The sequence below is a fragment of the Podarcis liolepis genome (genome assembly GCF_965112155.1).
Source record: "Podarcis liolepis genome assembly, chromosome: 14".
NCBI lineage: Eukaryota > Metazoa > Chordata > Lepidosauria > Squamata > Lacertidae > Podarcis > Podarcis liolepis.
This window is the reverse complement of record NC_139569.1, coordinates 50,764,855-50,783,467: the sequence shown is the minus strand read 5'-3', so window position 1 is coordinate 50,783,467 and position 18,613 is coordinate 50,764,855. Positions and strand designations below refer to the sequence as shown.

General features: G+C 45.9%; 1 long non-coding RNA gene across 1 annotated transcript in view; it reads left to right on the top strand.

The window, feature by feature from the left end:
• The window catches only part of LOC310693704, a 354,955-nt gene that overhangs the window by 254,352 nt on the left and 81,990 nt on the right, over positions 1-18,613 (top strand). The gene's annotated exons all lie outside the window — the stretch shown is intronic.

Genomic DNA, 18,613 nt, shown 5'->3' with positions numbered 1-18,613 from the left:
TTGTATTATATATGATAGGTAGTGAACAACCCTGACTTTGCCTAATAACAAAGCACAATCATTATGTAAACAGGGAACCAATCTCATCCAAAATCTGTCACATAAATGTCATACTATCCAAAAAGAAATGTGTATGATTATACACACACTGTAATTGAAAACGTATAATACATTAGTGAAGCTGCCCATTTATCTAACTCTAATCAGTTCCAATAAAATCTCATTTAGAAAAGTTGAGCGTAGTTCAGGCTGGTTGGTGATGAGAGTATCAGTCATGTGAAGAGGCAACCGAACAGTCCTGGAAAGTACTTTAGAAGTATTAAAAAAAACTATATGAAAAATGATTACTGGTCATTAAGCAGCAGCTGAAAAAAAGAGTGTTTTAAGCTCTTTCATACTAGTACAATGCCAGAACAGAAGCCCAGATAACGCCACTTCTATGAGGCCTCTATGCCTTTGGCAAACATTACCTCACAAAACAATTTTGTCAACACATAATAAGCAGATGCACATACCCACCAACTGCCACGAAAAAGCTGGGAGCATCACAAAAAACCTTAAGCCATCATGGTTTCAGTAATTTCCTGAATTACTGGTGCTGAACCAAGGGGGGCACCTTCTTAAAGCCCAGAAAGTGAGGCACCGCAAATACTGGCAGAGGAAGAGGAGTGCAGGGTGTGTGTGGAGTGCACTGCTCCCGGCAGCGCAATCCCGGTGGGGTGCCATCACGGCTGACCCCCTGCCCACACTGGGCGCCATGCCCCCAGAACGCACATCATGCCTCTGCCCGCAGCGCGCCACGCCAACCCTGCCCCCGCCTGTTCTCCGCCCCCCCCCCTCGGTGCCGGAGCATGTAGCTCTGCCACTGATCACAAGGCACCAGGTTTGGGGAAGGAGGCATGAGACTCTGACAGGGACCTAGAGTCTTCCTGCCTCTTTCCCAAAGCCTAGTTAGTGCTTGCCCAGCTTTGGGAAGGAGGATGGGGGGCTCAAGGATGCTACCATAGCCTCAAACCTCCTCCCCAAAGCCTGTGCCAGCCAGGGAGTGGGGAAGAATCAACCTAGAATAGCAGGCACCCTTCGTTCTTCATTCTCAGTTGCTAAAGCTGGTTCTAGTTCCTATCTCCACCGTAAGCTTGCATTCTTCTTTTAATTAGCCTAATTGGCAGGGCAGATACAGAGCGTGAAAACACTTATTTTCCATATGGTTGTACTGCAGGCAGATTCCGTGCATGCTTACTCAAGAGCAAGTCTCTGTAAGTTTGATGGCATTTGCCATCCATATTGAGCATATGCCACATAGCAGCTACAATACAGTTTTCTGTTGATCAGGCTGTGGTAAACAGGAAGAATTATTCAGAGGTTTGTTCAATGTTGAGTCTTCTTGAAATCTGAAATTACAAGGAATTGTAAAGAAGTTATGAGTAATTGCTTAGGTGTTATGCTGCTCTGTACTTGGGTTCATAAACCTCGTGTTGTCTGAAAGGTTTTTGTGTCTCCGTTCTCATTGCATAATGCATCAAAGCTCAGTCCTGCAATCTGTTTTTATTGCAGGACTGAGCTTAGACACACTGATTATTAAACAAGGGTGCCCTGATCATGTGCAGAATGCTGCTTCCTTATCACTGAATAACCACAGGCAGTCCCCTCTTCACAGCCCTCCTGGGATCACCAAATCATAGAATTGTAGAGTTGAAAGGGATCCAAAAGGTCACTTAGTCCAACCCACTGCAAAGCAGAGGAAGTGCAGCACCTGCCTCTTTCATGAAGCAAGCCCTGACCTCAAGAAACCTTAAAGCCCAGCCTCTGGTTGGCCACAGTAAAAAGGATGCTGGACCCTAATTTATGAATTACCTTCTAAATCACTATCCTGAGATGGTTTGCACATAAGACAATCAAAAACAGTGAAAAACACAACAAATGCATTTAAAATATGATAGAGCACTAACAAGTGGGCACTGGTGGGAAATTAAGGCATCAGGGAAAGTCTGTCAGATCAGAATTTCTTCCACTATTTCCGGGAAGTGCAGATAGTAGGTTTGTGTTGTACCTGAGCAGGAATGCTATTCCACAGAATAGGAGCAGCCATACTCAAAGCCCTTCTCCAAGTTATTGCAGAATAGGTTTCTGAGATCTTTGGCACCTGCTGGAGAAACTCTCCCACAGACTGCAAGAGATGTAAGAGATAAGGGAGAAACTCTCCCACAAGATATAGAAGAGAGAAGGCAGTCTCTCAAGTAGCTTGGTCCTGAGCTACAGAGGGCCATATATGTTGGCACCAACACCTTGAACTAGGCCCGGGAGGAAAAGAGCAGTAAGTGCAAATCCCACATGCAAAGTATTGTATGCTAGGCATAGTTTGACCCCCACAGGCAACCTGCCCTCCATGTTCTGACACCTTGTTTATTTGTTTGTTTTATATTATCTATATTGTTTATTGTGATTCTGTCTCACTTTTGTCTCCAAGGAACTCAAGATGGCGCACATGGTTCTCCCCCTCCTCATTTAGTCCCCACAATGACCCTGTGAGGCAGGTGCATCTGAGAGGCAGTGACTGCCCCCCGTCACCCGGTGAGCTCCCAGGTCCAGAACTCTAACCACTATGCCACACTGGCTAACAACGACACCCTGCTTACTGACAGAGAATATTGCCTTCAGAGCCAAATTATGCTTCTGTTTGCATCTATAGGGGGCATGAATATGGAGAGAGAGAGAAAGAGAAACATTGTACATTTAGGGTTTCCCCTTGTGGCAGGTTGTGCTGGATCAAAGAATTTTCCATCAGCAGCAAGACATACCTCCCAGCCCATACTCTCTGGCTTTTTGTGCCCCCAGTCCTGGACAAAGAGCACCCCCTTACCATGCCACGGCTGCCCCTCCCACCACTAGCCACCTACTACCTTACCTTCGCTGGCTTTCTCTCTTCCTCTTCCTCTGAGGCTGCCGAGAGGTCTCATTGGCGAGTGCTGAAGGCCTCTGACACCTGCAAGGCCATTGCCGCTCCTGCCATTGCCTCCTGGTGCCATTGCGAGGCCTGGCAGGCCACTGCCGCTTCTAACACTACCTCCTGCATCTTCTGCCGCTGTGGCTAGGCCTAGCAAGCTGCCAACATGACAGCTGTACTTCCAGAAGCCGTTTGCGTACTTCTGGAAGCTCACTTCCAGTGTCAGCTTTTGGAAGTATGTCAGGATTGGTGGCCTAGCAGCCTGGCAGTCCTTGCGGTGGCAGTGCCCTGGCAGTCCTTGCAGTATCCTGGGAGGCCTTGCAGTGGTAGCACCAGCAGCCTTGTGCCGGCAGCAGCAGAGGCAGCAGATGCCCGCAGAAGCAGGACACCCCACGTTTCTAACAGAAGCCAGGGTGTCCCACTCAAATTGGGACAGTTGGGTGATCTGAATATATGGATACAAACGCACATTTATATACAATAGGAAACAAGCCAGCAGGCTCTATTGGTTGGGCTACAGCCTGCAGTTGTCCATCTGGCAACACCAAGGACGAAGAGCCATTTCTGTGGTGGCCCCCACACTTTGGAATGGCCCCAGAAAAAAGGTGTGCGCTGACTGGATCAGTTTTGGCAGGTGCTAAACACTTCCTTGTTCGCCATGGCTTTTGCCAGTTGTTGATGCCTGTCACAGGAGAATCCTAAGTGTTTCTTAAATGACTGCTTGATTGGACTTAACATAGAATACAAACATACAGTTAAAATTATGATGCTGCTGTACACTGTGTAAGAGGTGGTACATAAATATTTTTTCATGCACCCCAATCTCCAGGCAGCGGGAGACTCCAAGGGTGCTTGCACTTACTCAGGACTTCATTTCCTTGGAATGAAGGTCAATGGAGACTGTGATGTGTTTAGGATATATGGTTTTATGTACCCATATGTACAGCCCGAGTAAAGGACTCACAGCATGTTAAACCCCACTTGGTCATGACCATCACTGGGTGACCTGGGGCTTCATCGCCTCAGAGCTCACATCCACACTACACATTTAAACCCACCCCACTTCAGCAGTCACCCCCAAAGAATACCAAGATTCCCAGAGTGGTTTAACCATCAATCCCTTTCCACAGGGAGCTCTGGAAGAGAGGGGAATAGCGGGCTCTCCTAACCACTCTCAGTGCCCTTAACTAACAACACCTCCCAAAATTCTTTGGGGGGAAGCCGTGGCTTTTTGAAGTGGTACCATAGTACTATAGCATGCATGGCGCTGAACGTGGCTGCTGCCTCGCCAAGAACCGTTGTAATGCATTTCCAGATTACTTCTTGTTGCATTGTCTTCCCCCTGAACTGTTGTTTTACTACCACTTTGAAATCCCAAACTGTGAAAAGTCCAACAAAGGGATTAAAAACCTCCTCCAAGTTTAGTGGCAGCTGAGACCTACACAGACTCCATTAAAACGAGGCTGATGGCTGGTTTCCAAAGGCTGGCTGGGCTGTTGCCAGCTTTTTTAATGAATATCTGTAATTTAGTTCTTATTTTCCTACCTCTTTATTAAACACCTCCCAGCCCCATCTCGCCTAATATTTGAACCAGCAAGTTTAATGACCATCCCTTCATTAAACATTACAAGCTTTTTAAGACCTTGGCAGAGACACCTTTCTTTCAATAACTTAGTGCTGCTGCAAAGTCAACAGTGACGGCTAAACTAATCCCTTGTGTTCGCTAATTATTATAGCTCGTTCTTGGGCAAGATGGACGGAATTGCACGGAAAGTGCAGGGTTTACCCCCACCCCTTCCATGCCACAGATTCTACATGCCAGCGAAATCTCTCGTGCCTTGACACTAGATGTCAACAAAGGGTAATCGCGGTCTCAATTTTTTAGGCCAGCCCAGGTAGCTAAGAGCAAGCCCTGTTAGCATTTTTATAGCAAAGGTGAAGTATAGCTAGATGCAAACAGGAGACATATATTACAATAAAAAGGGTAAAGTTGTCTAGTGTTTTTAAAGTCAGTCATAAAAAGATGAATAATGGTGCAGTTTAAAGCTAAAAGACAGCTGCCACGCTCAATGGCCATGATGGATGTCTAAACACCCAGTGTGGAGAGAACCTGTTCCCCGGAGACCACCATCCAAAAAATTAATTACTACGATTCAGCATCTTTAAATGTGCCACTTAATATACTGCCACCATAATTAAATTTCCAGCCCTGTGACCTTGAGACCATTTCCTCAGATAATAAATGAGATCAAGGTTTAATCGATGCAGATAGACAGCGAAACTGTCCAAGGAAAGCACAAAACCATCATGGGAACACTCAAGGTCAGGTAAGGAAAACCACAGGAAGCTGTGGATTGGCACTAATTTTATGTGTATACACACACACACACACACACACACACACACACACTCTATTTGCAGAACTAACTCTACTAGGAACAACTGGAGTATTTTATTGCTCCACAAAGTGATGAAGGCTAGACTTACATTACCTTGGAAGTAGCTTTGGGTCACTAGAGTCAATTTTTGTGAAAAAGTGACAAAAATTGCAATTATTATTATCATTAATAGCAACAACAATATATTGTACTTCAACAGCCCATTTTCTCTTTGGTGGAAAACCTTGCTATCCTGTGGATGTCTTCCACTATCCTATAATGCTATTAGAATATTGTTCCAAATCCGGGATTTCTGAACCCCAAAGTAGGGAACACATGGAAGTGGATCCACTCCTCAAAGGGCTTTGTGTCTTTAATATCTCAGTCATGCAAACAACACCTGGGTAAGGTAAATCAGCATTGTAGTAATCACTAGCAAAGTGCCTACACTTGTGATGGGTGAATTGGATGGACTACAGGGGGTGGACTATGAACTGCAAGGATCCTGGAACACCTTGCCAAAGCTAAGCTGATCTGGATGTGATCAGAACCTGGACGGGAGACTGCCTGGGAGCCCCAGCTAGTCACACTGAGCTTCCCAGAGACGTCTGGTTGGCCATTTTGAGAACAGAGTGCTGGACTAGAGGGGCCTTTTGCCTGATCCCAAAGTCATCTTCTTTTCTTCTTGTGAGTGAAGCAGGAATCATACATCTGGTGGAGAATGTTGTGAATGAAGCTGGGAGATATACACTTTTAAAGTCTATGATTCGTTTGTCTCAGTGAGTAGTGATTTTGAAATAATATTCTGTGGACCGTTAAAGATAATTTGTGGGTTGGCACCCATCTGTCTTGGGACACAATGTAGGCATGTGCTTTTGGGGGTGAAGTCAAATGATTGGAGAGTTACAGCACCTGATGTGTTTGTGGAGACTGATATGGGAGAGACATGTTTTGTTGCAGCTGGGGCAGATGAGGGTGCCTGGTTGTGCTGATGCAGGTGTGCCATGGCATTTCTTCCTTCTTGCTCCTCCCGCCAGTCATTCCTCCTCTGGTTACTGTTGTGGATACACAATCTGACTGAGGCACTGCATCATCTGCAAGGGATTCCCACATGGCAGGGCTGGTGTTGTCAGCCTCCATGTCACATTTGCAGACATCTTTAAAATGTAATGCCTTTTAAACCGCATGATTCCAACACAACAACAACAGAGCTATCAGCCTGGTATTGAAATCATCACTCTTGATATCAGATTGACAATTGTCACTCACGAGTGCCCTCAAGGAATACTTGGTTTGAATGGCATTGAATTTTACTTGAACCATGAGCTTCACCATGCCTCAGAGACAGGTTTGAAAGACATAAACTCAAATAACCCTGAGCTCAGGAATTTGTTTTGAGTACCAGCACTGAACAGAGCTCACAATCCTCCCCCTGCCCCCCAACACCTGTTGGTGCATTCATTTCAGCAATATAATTGGGGAGGGGGGTATTCATTTTGTTGCTGTACTTTGTTGTTAAGCAAGTCAGACATCTTTGTTGATCTATTTCAAATCATCCAGAGATCTACCAGTAGATGGGGATTCTGGCGCTTCTTTCTGCTGTCCCAGATTAACATTGACCTTTGTAGACTAGAGCCCACTTAATGGATTTCTCCCCCCACCCCAATGTCAAATATCAATCAATCCTCAATCAGTCAGAAGACTTACTGCCCACCTTTTTCTAAGATGGTCAACAGCTAAAATTTCATTTCAGGTTCTACTAGGCAGACTCACTGGATGTCACTGGAGGGAAATGCTGCAGTGAAGTCTCTATATCTACTGTAGATGTTCAGATTGTAGAATGTTGGTTGGGTGATAGGCAAAGTACTCTGCTTCCAAAGCAGTTTCCCCAAATTTAAAATGTTGTAATGGCAGGTGCCAAGAAACGGTGGCTATAGAAGGAGTAAAAGCTTGATACTTTCCTCTTCCTTGACCACTAGAAGAAGAAGAAGAGTTTGGATTTTATATCCCGCTTTATCACTACCCAAAGGAGTCTCAAAGCGGCTAACAATCTCCTTTCCCTTCCTCCCCCACAACAAACACTCTGTGAGGTGAGTGGGGCTGAGAGACTTCAAAGAAGTGTGACTGGCCCAAGGTCACCCAGCAGCTGCATGTGGAGGAGCAGGGAAGCGAACCCGGTTCGTTCACCAGATTACGAGTCTACCGCTCCTAACCACTACACCACACTAGACGTTCATTGAGATTTTGTAAGATTCTGCTCAGTTGGTGGGGTGTATGAGATGTTGGGGGAGGGGTAGTAATTCAGGTGGGGGGGCACATCATGCTCCTTTTGGGTTAGTTTGTCCACCTTTGGTCTTCACCCTGCACTCAGCTCTCACCAGTGACTCCTAGAAGCTGTCAGCGTGCAACAGTGGCCACACCCCAAGACACAGCTTTCAATGCCTGGCTAAACCAGGGGAAGATAGCTGATGGGTCTCAAATCTTGATGAATTTGGGACTTCCCCTGCCTATGAAGACAGGCTTCAGCGGATTGAGCAGACAAGTGGAATAGAGTCCCTGAGACGGTTGGATGGTGTCTTGGACGCCTCCTTCTGGTAATTCTTGCAGCCAAGCTGGTGCAAAAAGTATTGCTCTGCTTTCCTTTGGACCACATCAGCAAGGCTGAGAGGGGGTTATTGCTGTCTGGGCAGTCCAGGGCCTTCATACACACTGCTCAGGCTTGCGCCCCGAAGAGATCACTTCAGTGCTGATAAAGTAGTGATTTGACTTCACCCGCAGAGACACACTCTTGACTCAGATGGATGCCAACAACATCAATGGAACACTCAGATACTCCTACATTTACCTCCAGAATCATAAGGACTAGCAACTTGAGTACTGTATTTTTTGAAGCAAAGATTTCCAGAAAGCCAAAGTTCTCTAACTACATATGAATTCTGAACTTGTCCTGCAAACCCCACATATACTTCCCTGGACAGCTGGTGTGTCCTGGGAATGATCTCAGCATAGACAATCCCAATACAGTTATCTCCCTATCCCCTGTTTCCATCAACTGCTCTAAAAAAATGTTTCCCATTGAAAAAATATGTCAGAACTGCTGAGACAAACAAATGCATCCTTAAAATACAACAAAACAGAAAGCAAAATGCAATCTTTCACTCTGCAATGTTACCTTTTTATTTTCTCTGTCTTAATTTGGCTTTGATCACGGGGTGGGGTGGGTGGGGGGAGGTGGGGTGATAAACAAGATGTTTTACATATGCCTACTAGGAATAATTGATAGTTCATGCTTCTCTGTGTTATACTTGTTAAAATATTTGCATTTAAAAGCCAAGTTGGAGTTCTAGCTCAAGGCTATATGCGTGTCTTTCCTAAGGAATATCAGATAAGGGAAAGGATTATAAATTATAATTGTTTGGGAAGACTCAAATTTAAAGAGACACAGTGCTTTTCACTTTGCTGCTCTTCAGGAAATTTCCAGAACCTGGTTTTGTTTGCAATAACTCACTCATGCAGATGTTTCATACCTGAGATTACCTGGCCCATACACAGCTGCCAGGACCAATAACGAAACAGGACATGTGGGGTTACCTGGGGATCCTACTCCACTAACCACTATTGCTTACTTCCATGGCTGGACTCCCCTGAAAATCAGATTTAAAATGTTTTAAACAAACCAGCAAACAAATGATAAGGGACACAACATCCCAGTGAAAGAAATGCAGCATTCACATCCAGCTGGTATCCTTGGCACTAATATGTGCACAAAATCTGGGAGACAATATCTACAGTTTGTAAGGTGCTTCCTGATTTACTCAGCACGGCCCAGTGCTGGTGTGACATGTCAGGGCTGTATGAGCCCCAAGGAAAGAGGGATGTGCTTCCCACCCCAAGTGACGAGGTGCAGAGGGCACCCTCGGTTCCACAGTGCACAGGCAAGCTCAGTGGCTAAAGCCTAGAAAACAATTTGTTTGGTGAGAACCGTGTGGGTGGGGAGCACATTTTCTAGGAAGGGAAACCCCTGGCTTGATAATTGCACAAGAATACTTGTGCATCAATTACTGGGCTTGTTTCTGCTGTCATAGGAAGGAGGGTATTATTCTGTCAAATTAGATGGGGAGCTCACTGGGGAATTAGATAGTGGAGGAGAAAATTGTGTGATGCTGTTATTTGGTCCAGCAAAGGCCTGTCATCTCATCTATCAGATACCATCTCCAACTGAGGGCCTTGCCTGCAGCACCGTCATTCCAACGGAAAGGGAACTTTAATTAGCCATGAAATGCCTACTTGTCCTTGGCAAACACTGGGCATAGAGAAGTTTTGCTGGAATGACGGACTTCTCTTTTTTATTATTAATAATTCCTGCAATAAGATAACAGCACTGGAGATACAAAACTGAGAAAACGCTTACAGTGAGGCAATGGGGAGTCTTATTACATGGATCTTTTACAGAGCAAGAGAGGCCTGAAGGACCAGCTGCTCCCTAAAGTGCCTGTTTCTCTGTTGTTTTGTTAAGATGGCTAGAGGAAGCCCTTGGAACCGTCAGAAGTGCAATGGGTGTGGTGACTGGAGAAAGGGTCTTTGCAGTGATGGCGCTCAAGTTGCAGAATGCTCTTCCCAGGATCACCAGCTGGCATCAAGTTTGTTTTGCTGTTTTTTAGCTGTCAGGTGAAGATGGCTCTATTCTTCCAGCTTTTCATGGCTAATTAAATTTCTGCTATTCCTGATTTTATTGCTTTGTTTTATTCTGCTTCTGCCACTGTTTTTCTCATTGCTATGTTTTAATTAAGTTTGCTTACTGCTTGTTTCATTGTGTGCGCTGCCATCAAAACATCAGTTGAAAGGTGGCCTAGAAACCTTTTAAGGGAAATAAAGTGGCCTGGAGGTCATAACTGCTACTCTAATACTCTTTAATTCTGGCCACTGCACTTCAAGAAGCAAATGGGAGAAACTGGGACGGGTTCAGAGGTGGGCAACAAATATGGCCGTGGGTAGGGAAAATGTTGCAGCTGTTGTTACAGAGAGTATTTCTGTCCCTAAACTTCCATTGTGGAAACAATGTTTAGAGTGGGTTCTAACATATTAAAAATAACCATAAAGGCAAAATGATTGGACATTCAGTGTTCTTTGGTTTCACAGACTACATAACAGTGGCATCTAGCATATTGAATCAATCAGATGGCCGTATACAGGTAGTAATAAATACTGTTGTGTGCAACTGTAATCTCCAGGTGTCAAAAGACTCCAGCAGTTCCAACATACCCAGGGTTTAGTTCCCTTGGAATGAAGATCAGTACAGTGGTACCTTGGGTTACATACGCTTCAGGTTACAGACTCCGCTAACCCAGAAATAGTACCTCGGATTAAGAACGTTGCTTCAGGATGAGAACAGAAATCGTGCTATGGCGGCACGGCGGCAGCAGGAGGCCCCATTAACTAAAGTGGTGCTTCAGGTTAAGAACAGTTTCAGGTTAAGAATCGACCTCCAGAACGAATTAAGTACTTAACCCGAGGTACCACTGTAGAGACTGTGGGGGTTTTAGGATATACGCCATACCTCAGGATAAATACACTTTAGGTTGAGTGCTTTTGGGTTGTGCTCCACGGCGACCCGGAAGTAACGGAGTGCGTTACTTGTAGGTTTCACCGCTCAGGCATGCGTAGATGCTAAAAATGACGTCATGCACATGCACGGAAGTGACAAAACAAGACCCGCGCACGCGCAGACGCGCTGTTGTGTCTTACATTCTGTTCAGGATGCCAACAGGGCTCTGGAACAGATCCCGTACGAATCCCAAGGTACCACTGTATGACTTTATTTACACATACAACCTGAGCATAGGATGGAGGGTCTCACAGCATTAACCCTCCAACAGAACTTGCTTTCCCATTTGGTTGCCAGGGCAGCCCCCAAATCCAGTATAGAGCAGGCATGTCTCTGGGTCTCCAGCTTCTCTGTCTCTCTCTCTCACACACACAAGCACTGAAAGGACCAATTCTCCCCCCCCCCCAGAGCTGGCGCCTGTCTCATATGGAATCAGAGGGCTCTCCAAAGGGTGGTGCCACCACACTAAGGCCTGATTCCTATTTCATACTTTCTGGCCCTGGAATTTTACTTCAAATCTACAGGACAGCCTCCTGCATTATACATGAGGTCATCAAGTTTGCTTAGCGGGCACAGGGTTCTCCCAAGACTCACCACTGCACCCCCATGGCCCCCCCTTGCACCCGCTCCCTAAGGCACCCACCACACTCTGCCCTACTCTTGGGACACGAGAGCTTCCTGATGCTACTTCCTTGGGCTCGGTGTTTGAGCTGCTGTCGGTGGCAGGGCGGGTGGAGAGGCGGTGGCTGATGTTTGCACACTGAACGTTACAAAGAGTAACACGGTATCAATATTAATCTAGCTCTTTGGAAAACTTAAGACCTTTCCATTTGAAGGAGGCAATATTGCACAACAATATCATCTGTGTATTCCAAATTAGCCACCAACCGTGTGAGGTTTTTTCCTCTTAATTATACGATTTCCCCCCTCTGCACCTCTAAATGTTACTGACCTAAAAAGATTTGATCAAAGGCTGTTGAAATCCTAACCCCCGCAGCAAGCATTAAATTGGTCCACTCTCTGGCCTGTACTGACAAATCATTATACTCCAGAGGGTTTGCCGCTTGTGGTAGCGTCTCAATTAGAGATCAAGATGAAGCAACAGTTTTCAGCGCTTGTCTGCCTGGTTGGAACAAGAAGCAAAACAGATCCTTGTACATAAGGCAATTTTGTTTCAAGAACACAGCCAGACGGAGCATCGCCTGATGTGGTTAACTGGAATAAACTAATCAAGCAACAGCAAGATGAAACGGCCAACTCAGAAACATTGGGATTTGCCCTAGCTCCAGCCCAGACTATTATGACAGAGGCTCTTGCTTGAGAGGAAGTAAGAGATCTTTATCAAGGCAGAGAAGACCGACAGGCATCTGCTATGCCCAGGCTAGGGGAGAGGAAAGGCGAGACTAGCTGGGCTGAAAGCAGTGCTCCAAATCTGTGCCATCCATGCGGGGCTGTGGGGGCCAAGGCTCCCCAAAATTTTCACCGAGGAGGCTGGGCCCCCTAAATATTCTGCAGCTAGGCGGGACCCATTGGGTCCTTCCACAGCTGCAACTATGCCCCGTCGGGCCTTTGGGGGAGCGTGATAGGCCCCGTTGGGCCTCGTTCCGCAGTATGATGTGACACACAACACACGGGTGACATTGTGCGCATGTGCCAGGTCCCCCAATGTTGGGCGAAACCTGACGTGCCTGTCAAAGTCTACAGAGTCCAAGTTCAGGAGGAGGACTTCAGAACTGCACAGAACACAGGGGTGCCAATTCGGATAAAATATCAGAGAGCAAATAAGTCCCACCTGCATAATCACACTCAAATATTTTAGGGGGGGCCTGAAGGGACCTCGGCCCCTAGGAGCTGCCTCCTATGCATGGAAGTTACATAATTGTCCCCATGGGTCGGTGCGCCCACTCACTGAGCTTTCAAAGACAGGGCCATGTACTCACGAGACATGTCAAGTTGCTGGAAAGCCTGGGCAGGGGAGAGAGAGATGGTTCTTTTGCTTGAGTCCTGCTTGAGGTTTTCCCACAGACATCTGATCAGCCACTGTGAGAACAGGATCCTGGACTAGACTGGCCACTGGCCTGATGCAGCTGCAGGGCTTTTCTTACATGCTTAAGGAAGGCGGGGACTAACAGCTTCCTTAGCCTTTTCTCCAGGCTGCTGAGATTCAACCCCCTGCGGGACATGTTTTCCCTCCCGGCGGTTCTCAACCTGTGAATCCCCAGATGTTGTTGGACTGCAACTCCCATCATCCCTGAGCTCTGGCCTTGCTAGCTAGGGGTGATGGGAGTTGTAGTCCAACAACATCTGGGGACCCACAGGTTGAGAAAGGCTGTGAGTCAGTCCCAAAGGAAGGCAATTTGCCCAGGCCTGAGCCTTTTAGAGCTTTAAAAACAAACCACCATCACTTTGGATTTCGCTAGCAAATGAACCAGAAGATGGTGCAGCTGTTGTACTGTAGATGCCACGTGGAATCATATTCTTGGAAACAAAAAGTAGGAAATAAATATATATATTAAATAAATACAATGAGTTGCTGACACAGGATCAGTCCTTTCCTCTGCTTTGCCCTCAGCCTTTTTGAGTACCTCATCAGTTTGAGTCGTTTGCCACAAAATAAATATTCCTGTCAGAGATACATCTTATTTTAAATTTAGGATCTTAATGTGAACCATGACTTATGTCACCTTTTGTACTGCTTTCTGTTTGACTATAATTTTATCTATTAATCATGTTAATCCAATAGAATCTGCCTTAATCAAATGTGAGTCAATTACCCAGTTCTTCAAATTATATCCGTTAATGAAAGGCATTCGTTAAGATTGACTGCCAATTAGGGGCTCAAACCAATGTGTTCACAAATGTCCCTTCTGTGGGTCGGTGGCAGGTGGGGCCAGAAGCAAAAGTGGGCAGAATGTAAATGCTATCTTTGTTCAAAAGGCCGGCTTCCCCACAGAGTCACACAGCCCTTGATATCTTCCATCCAGGGAAGCAAGAATGAGCAAGAGAGTTCAAGGGCACAGGCAAAAAGATGTGGCTGAGGACAGTCTGTGGCCTGGGAGGAGAAGTCCCAAGGGCCAGATAAAGAGGATTTATTACTTAGGTTTATATGCCACCTCACCGAGCTCAAAGTGCTGTACATTTTTCTCCTCCCCCTTTTCTCCTCACAACAACCCTGTGAGGTGGTTTAGGCTGAGAGACAGTAACTGGCCCGGGGTGACCCAGGGAGCTTCGTGGCTGAGTGAGGATTCAAACTCTGGTCTCCCAGGTCTTAGTCTGACACTGTAACCACCACACAACCCTGGCTCACTGTAGATAAAGCCAGGGGTCACCATTCTAAAAAGCAGAGTCAAGGAGGCAGATGGAGGCTACATTTAAAAGCTAAACGGCCATAACTTTTTGCATTTAGACTAAGTTGCATGAAACCTGATGAGATCGTAGCCTCACAAGAGGAGATTAACCCTGCCCAATTGCAGTGAGGTGGATTAAGGGGTTTATGTGTTAATCAACTTTAACATTAATTTTTAATAAAATAAAAGTTAAGCAGTAGTCCACACCCTTTTCTCGGGAATATGTCTCTTCTCAGAGCACATGATTTCTCTTGCTGAATGTAAAGATGGCGCTTGATATTGAGATTTCCACTTACAGGAAACTGCTGGATGGAGATGACTGTTCCTGCTTACCCCCAGCCTCACGGACGCTCCACCTCCATCACAGCCGCTGCAGTGATTGTCAGCATCCGGTGACCGACTCCTCCTCTTCCTCCTTGCCTGTCAGAATGTCTTTAAACACGACATGACATGACATCATAGGGGCAACTCAGAAACAACTGAGCTAATTTCATCACCATCACAATGAATATGGAATAATCATTTAAAAAAAACCCCAGCACCCACTATTTTATCTTTCATATAGCAGTTTTATATATTTATTTTAAGAATTTTTAGCCTTCCCCCAGCTGATAAGAAAGGCTCTGTGAGTGGCTTTCCACATCAGGAATAATTTAGTACCTCAGACTAAGCTGCAAAACCAGTTAGCTGTTTCAGAGCTCTGATTGGCTGGAATAAAAAGGGATTCAAGGAGAGGAGGAATCAAAAGTGGCTGGTCTCTGTTTTCAACCAACAGTTCTGTTAAGACAGCAATAAATAGCAGATACATTGAGAACTTTGCAAGAATTTGGACCAGCCAGTCTGCTTTACCTCCATTTGATGTATGTGATGTATGTGATACAAGAGGTGGGCAGGCCAGAGGCAAAAGTGGGCAGAGCAATGGATGCGACTCTTCCATTTGCACAGTAAGCTGCATTCCAACCATACAAAAGTTGGGAGTTCCTACACACATGATCTTCAGACAAGGGAGAGGCATTAACATGGTTCCAGGTTGCATTCCATACCTTCCAAGGAGCTCTGGGTCCTCTGTGGTCCTTCTGCTGTATTGTCTCAACAGCCTTGTGAGTCACATTAGGCTGAAAGAAAGTAGCTGCCCAGTGCTGCCAATGGAACTCCATGGTCAAGACAGCTTTGAACCTGGCTTTCTCTGGAATAACAGCACAATCCTGCAATGTCTCTTCAGAAGCAAATCCTACTGAATTCATGGTGGGGCTTGCTTCTGGTATGCAGGGTTAGGATTGCTGTCTTAGACCAACTACACTGGGGTGTTTTTGGACATTTATTTATTTATCTATCTCCCACCCTTCACTGTAACGTCTCAGGGGAGGTTACAATATTAAAACACTATTTTAATAATAGTTAAAACAACTCACAATCACAAAAATAAAGTGGTTCCTAAAACTAATACCTCAAATGTCAAAAGCATTACCAGAAGCTATACAGTGAAGGTGACAAGGGCACCTCTGTGGGGAAGGGGTTTCACAGCTTAGAGGCTGTCCCAGAGAAGGCCCTCTCCCAGGCTACCATCCCAAGCCTCTGAGGGAGCACCCCTGCTTATCTCAGCACCCAGTAGGGTCTGTTGGGAAGGAGGCAGTCTTTGAGATGTTTGGGGCTGGAGTTGTTCAGTTAAACACTAACGTGAGCACCTTCAATTGGGCCCCAAATGAACTGACAACCAGTTTTACAACAGAGGCTACATGAGATCTAAATGGAACCCAGTCAGTAATCTGGCTGCTGCATTTTGGACTAACTTATATTTCCAGGAGGGACGTGGGTGGCGCTGTGGTCTAAACCACAGAGCCTAGGGCTTGCTGATCAGAAGGTCAGTGGTTTGAATCCCTGCGACGGGGTGAGCTCCTGTTGCTCCATCTCTGCTCCTGCCAACCCAGCAGTTCAAAGTGCAAGTAAATAAATAGGTACCGCTCTGGCGGGAAGGTAAATGGTGTTTCCGTGCATTACTCTGGTTCGCCAGAAGCGGCTTAGTCATGCTGGCCACATGACCTGGAAGCTGTCTGTGGACAAACACCGACTCCCTCAGCCAGTAAAGCGAGATGAGCACTGCAACCCCAGAGTCGACCACAACTGGACTTAACTGTCAGGGGTCCCTTTACTTTTTATATTTCTGGGACATCTTCAAGAGCAGCCCCATGTAGAGTGCATTGCAACAATCCAGTATTCTAAACACTACACAACTCTACTCAGAGTATTAAATCTATGCAGCCCCAGCTGATATTTTGACAGGAAAAATCACTCCAGTAGTACCTGTTTGCATCAATATAGCTCCAAGCTGAATCAGGTGGTTGCATTTGGGTTCTTTCATGAGATATTGCTTCTTTGGGCTTCCATTTTTTATTATTATCATGACATAATTGTTTAGATAAATGAACAAAATAATGCATTATAGTCATTGTTTTCAGGGCATGTGGATTTAATTACACCTTTGTAAGCCTGGCTAAGTTACTTGTATCATACATGCATCATTTGAGTTGTATGCTGCCTTTCAATAGTTCAAATGATGCCCAAGGTGGCTTGCAGCTTGAAAATAATCACACAATTACAGACATAACGTAGTTGTAAACAATATACAAAACATCAAAATGTACACTACCAAATTAGATCTTATACATTGTAAGATCTAAGAGATATACAAAAATAACAACACCCCAACAAAACTCCTTAAATAACACCCCAGACCAAGAGTCTACTCAGCAGCCTCAGCTTGTAGCTGGAGTCAGTCCAGGCCCTGCCCGCCCAGGCCAGGCAGGGAAAGACCTGCAAGGCAGGGAGCAGGTGTTTCAGAACTCCCAGCCAAGGGTTGTAGGCCAAAACATCTTGAGAGCACCAGGTTTGGGAAGGCAGAACATCTTCTTTGCAAGCAGAAGGCTGAAGCTTCAATCCCTTGCACTAAGAATTAAAACAGGTATTAGCAGGGGGTGGGAAATCCCCTCTGCCTGAGACCCTGGAGAGCTGATTATCAGTCAGAGTAGACCAGGGATGGAGAGCCTGGTGTTTCCAGTCACTTTTGGACTACAACTCCCTTCATTTTGACCACTGGCCATGCTGGCCAGGGCTGACAAGAGTTGAAGTATAACATCTGGAGGGCCAAAAGTTCCCAGTTCCTGAAATGGAGAAAAAAAGGATAGATAGACTTTCTAAAAGGGCCAGGCTTGGTCTTTTTATGTCTATCACTTCAGAATTAGTTGATTAATGTGCTTATTTGTTTGATGCAGTGGAGGATTAATAACCCCACTTGTACTTTTTCATCACAGAAAGATCTGCAGCCCCTCAACGGGCATCCAGCGGCTCCATTTGGGGCAGAAAACAGAAAGATTACTAAAGTGTATAATGAACTGCACGAACATTCCCTGGGGCTAGCTGTCAAATACATTAACAAAGAAACACACTTATGTTCCAATTAGCCATGTTACCGCTAATTGAGCCAGGCATCAGAATGGTAAAGGATAATCACGTATCAAATATACACTGAATTCACCACAGGCAGATTTTACTCTTCTAATAAATGGCACCTTTTTAATTTTATTTTTGCAGGGTGGGGGAGGGAAGCATTTCAAGACTGACCTTTAGGAATGGAGCTGTTGTTGCAAGGGCAACACAAAAAAGACACATAAAATGGTAAACCTTGTGGACAAAGGCCGGTTGCAGCAGTGAGTATAATTCCTTCCTGGCCCTATTAACCGTTTTACACCCAAATCATGCCATTCTCACAGTGGGCAGCCTATGGGAAGCCCAGAAACAGGACCTGAGTTCCACAGCGCTCTCCTCACCTGCAGTTCGCAGCAACTAGTATTCAAAGGTGTGCTGCCTCTGACCGTGGAGGTAGAACGGCGCCATCTTAGCCAGCAGCCCTTCCCATCCAGGGTCAAAGTCTCTGCCTGCCACCCCCACCCTCAAGGTCACTGTTTGACTCTTGGGCTGAGCACTATTCTCATATCCTCCAAGGGTTTCTATATTCCAGGGACAGTCCGAGAATTACGAAAGCTGTCCTGGCTTCTGGTTTGATTCTGGAATGCCTGTATTTCCCCCCACCAGTGCTGCTGCCGAGCTGAGCTTGTGCTTGTCCTGAAAAGTGGCTGTGGCAGCTGTGAGGGAGCATCCCGTGGCCTCTCCATGGCTGCCACGGCCGCCTTCTCCTTGGGCAGCTTGTCAAAGCTGCTGGAGAGCAGGCAAGGAGGAGGAAAGGCTGCTGCAACCACCGAGGCCACAGGACGCCCTGGGCAGGTAGAGGGCAGGGCCGCCCTGGCTGGGAAGAAAGGAGGAGTCTTTGTTTTTTAAAAATATG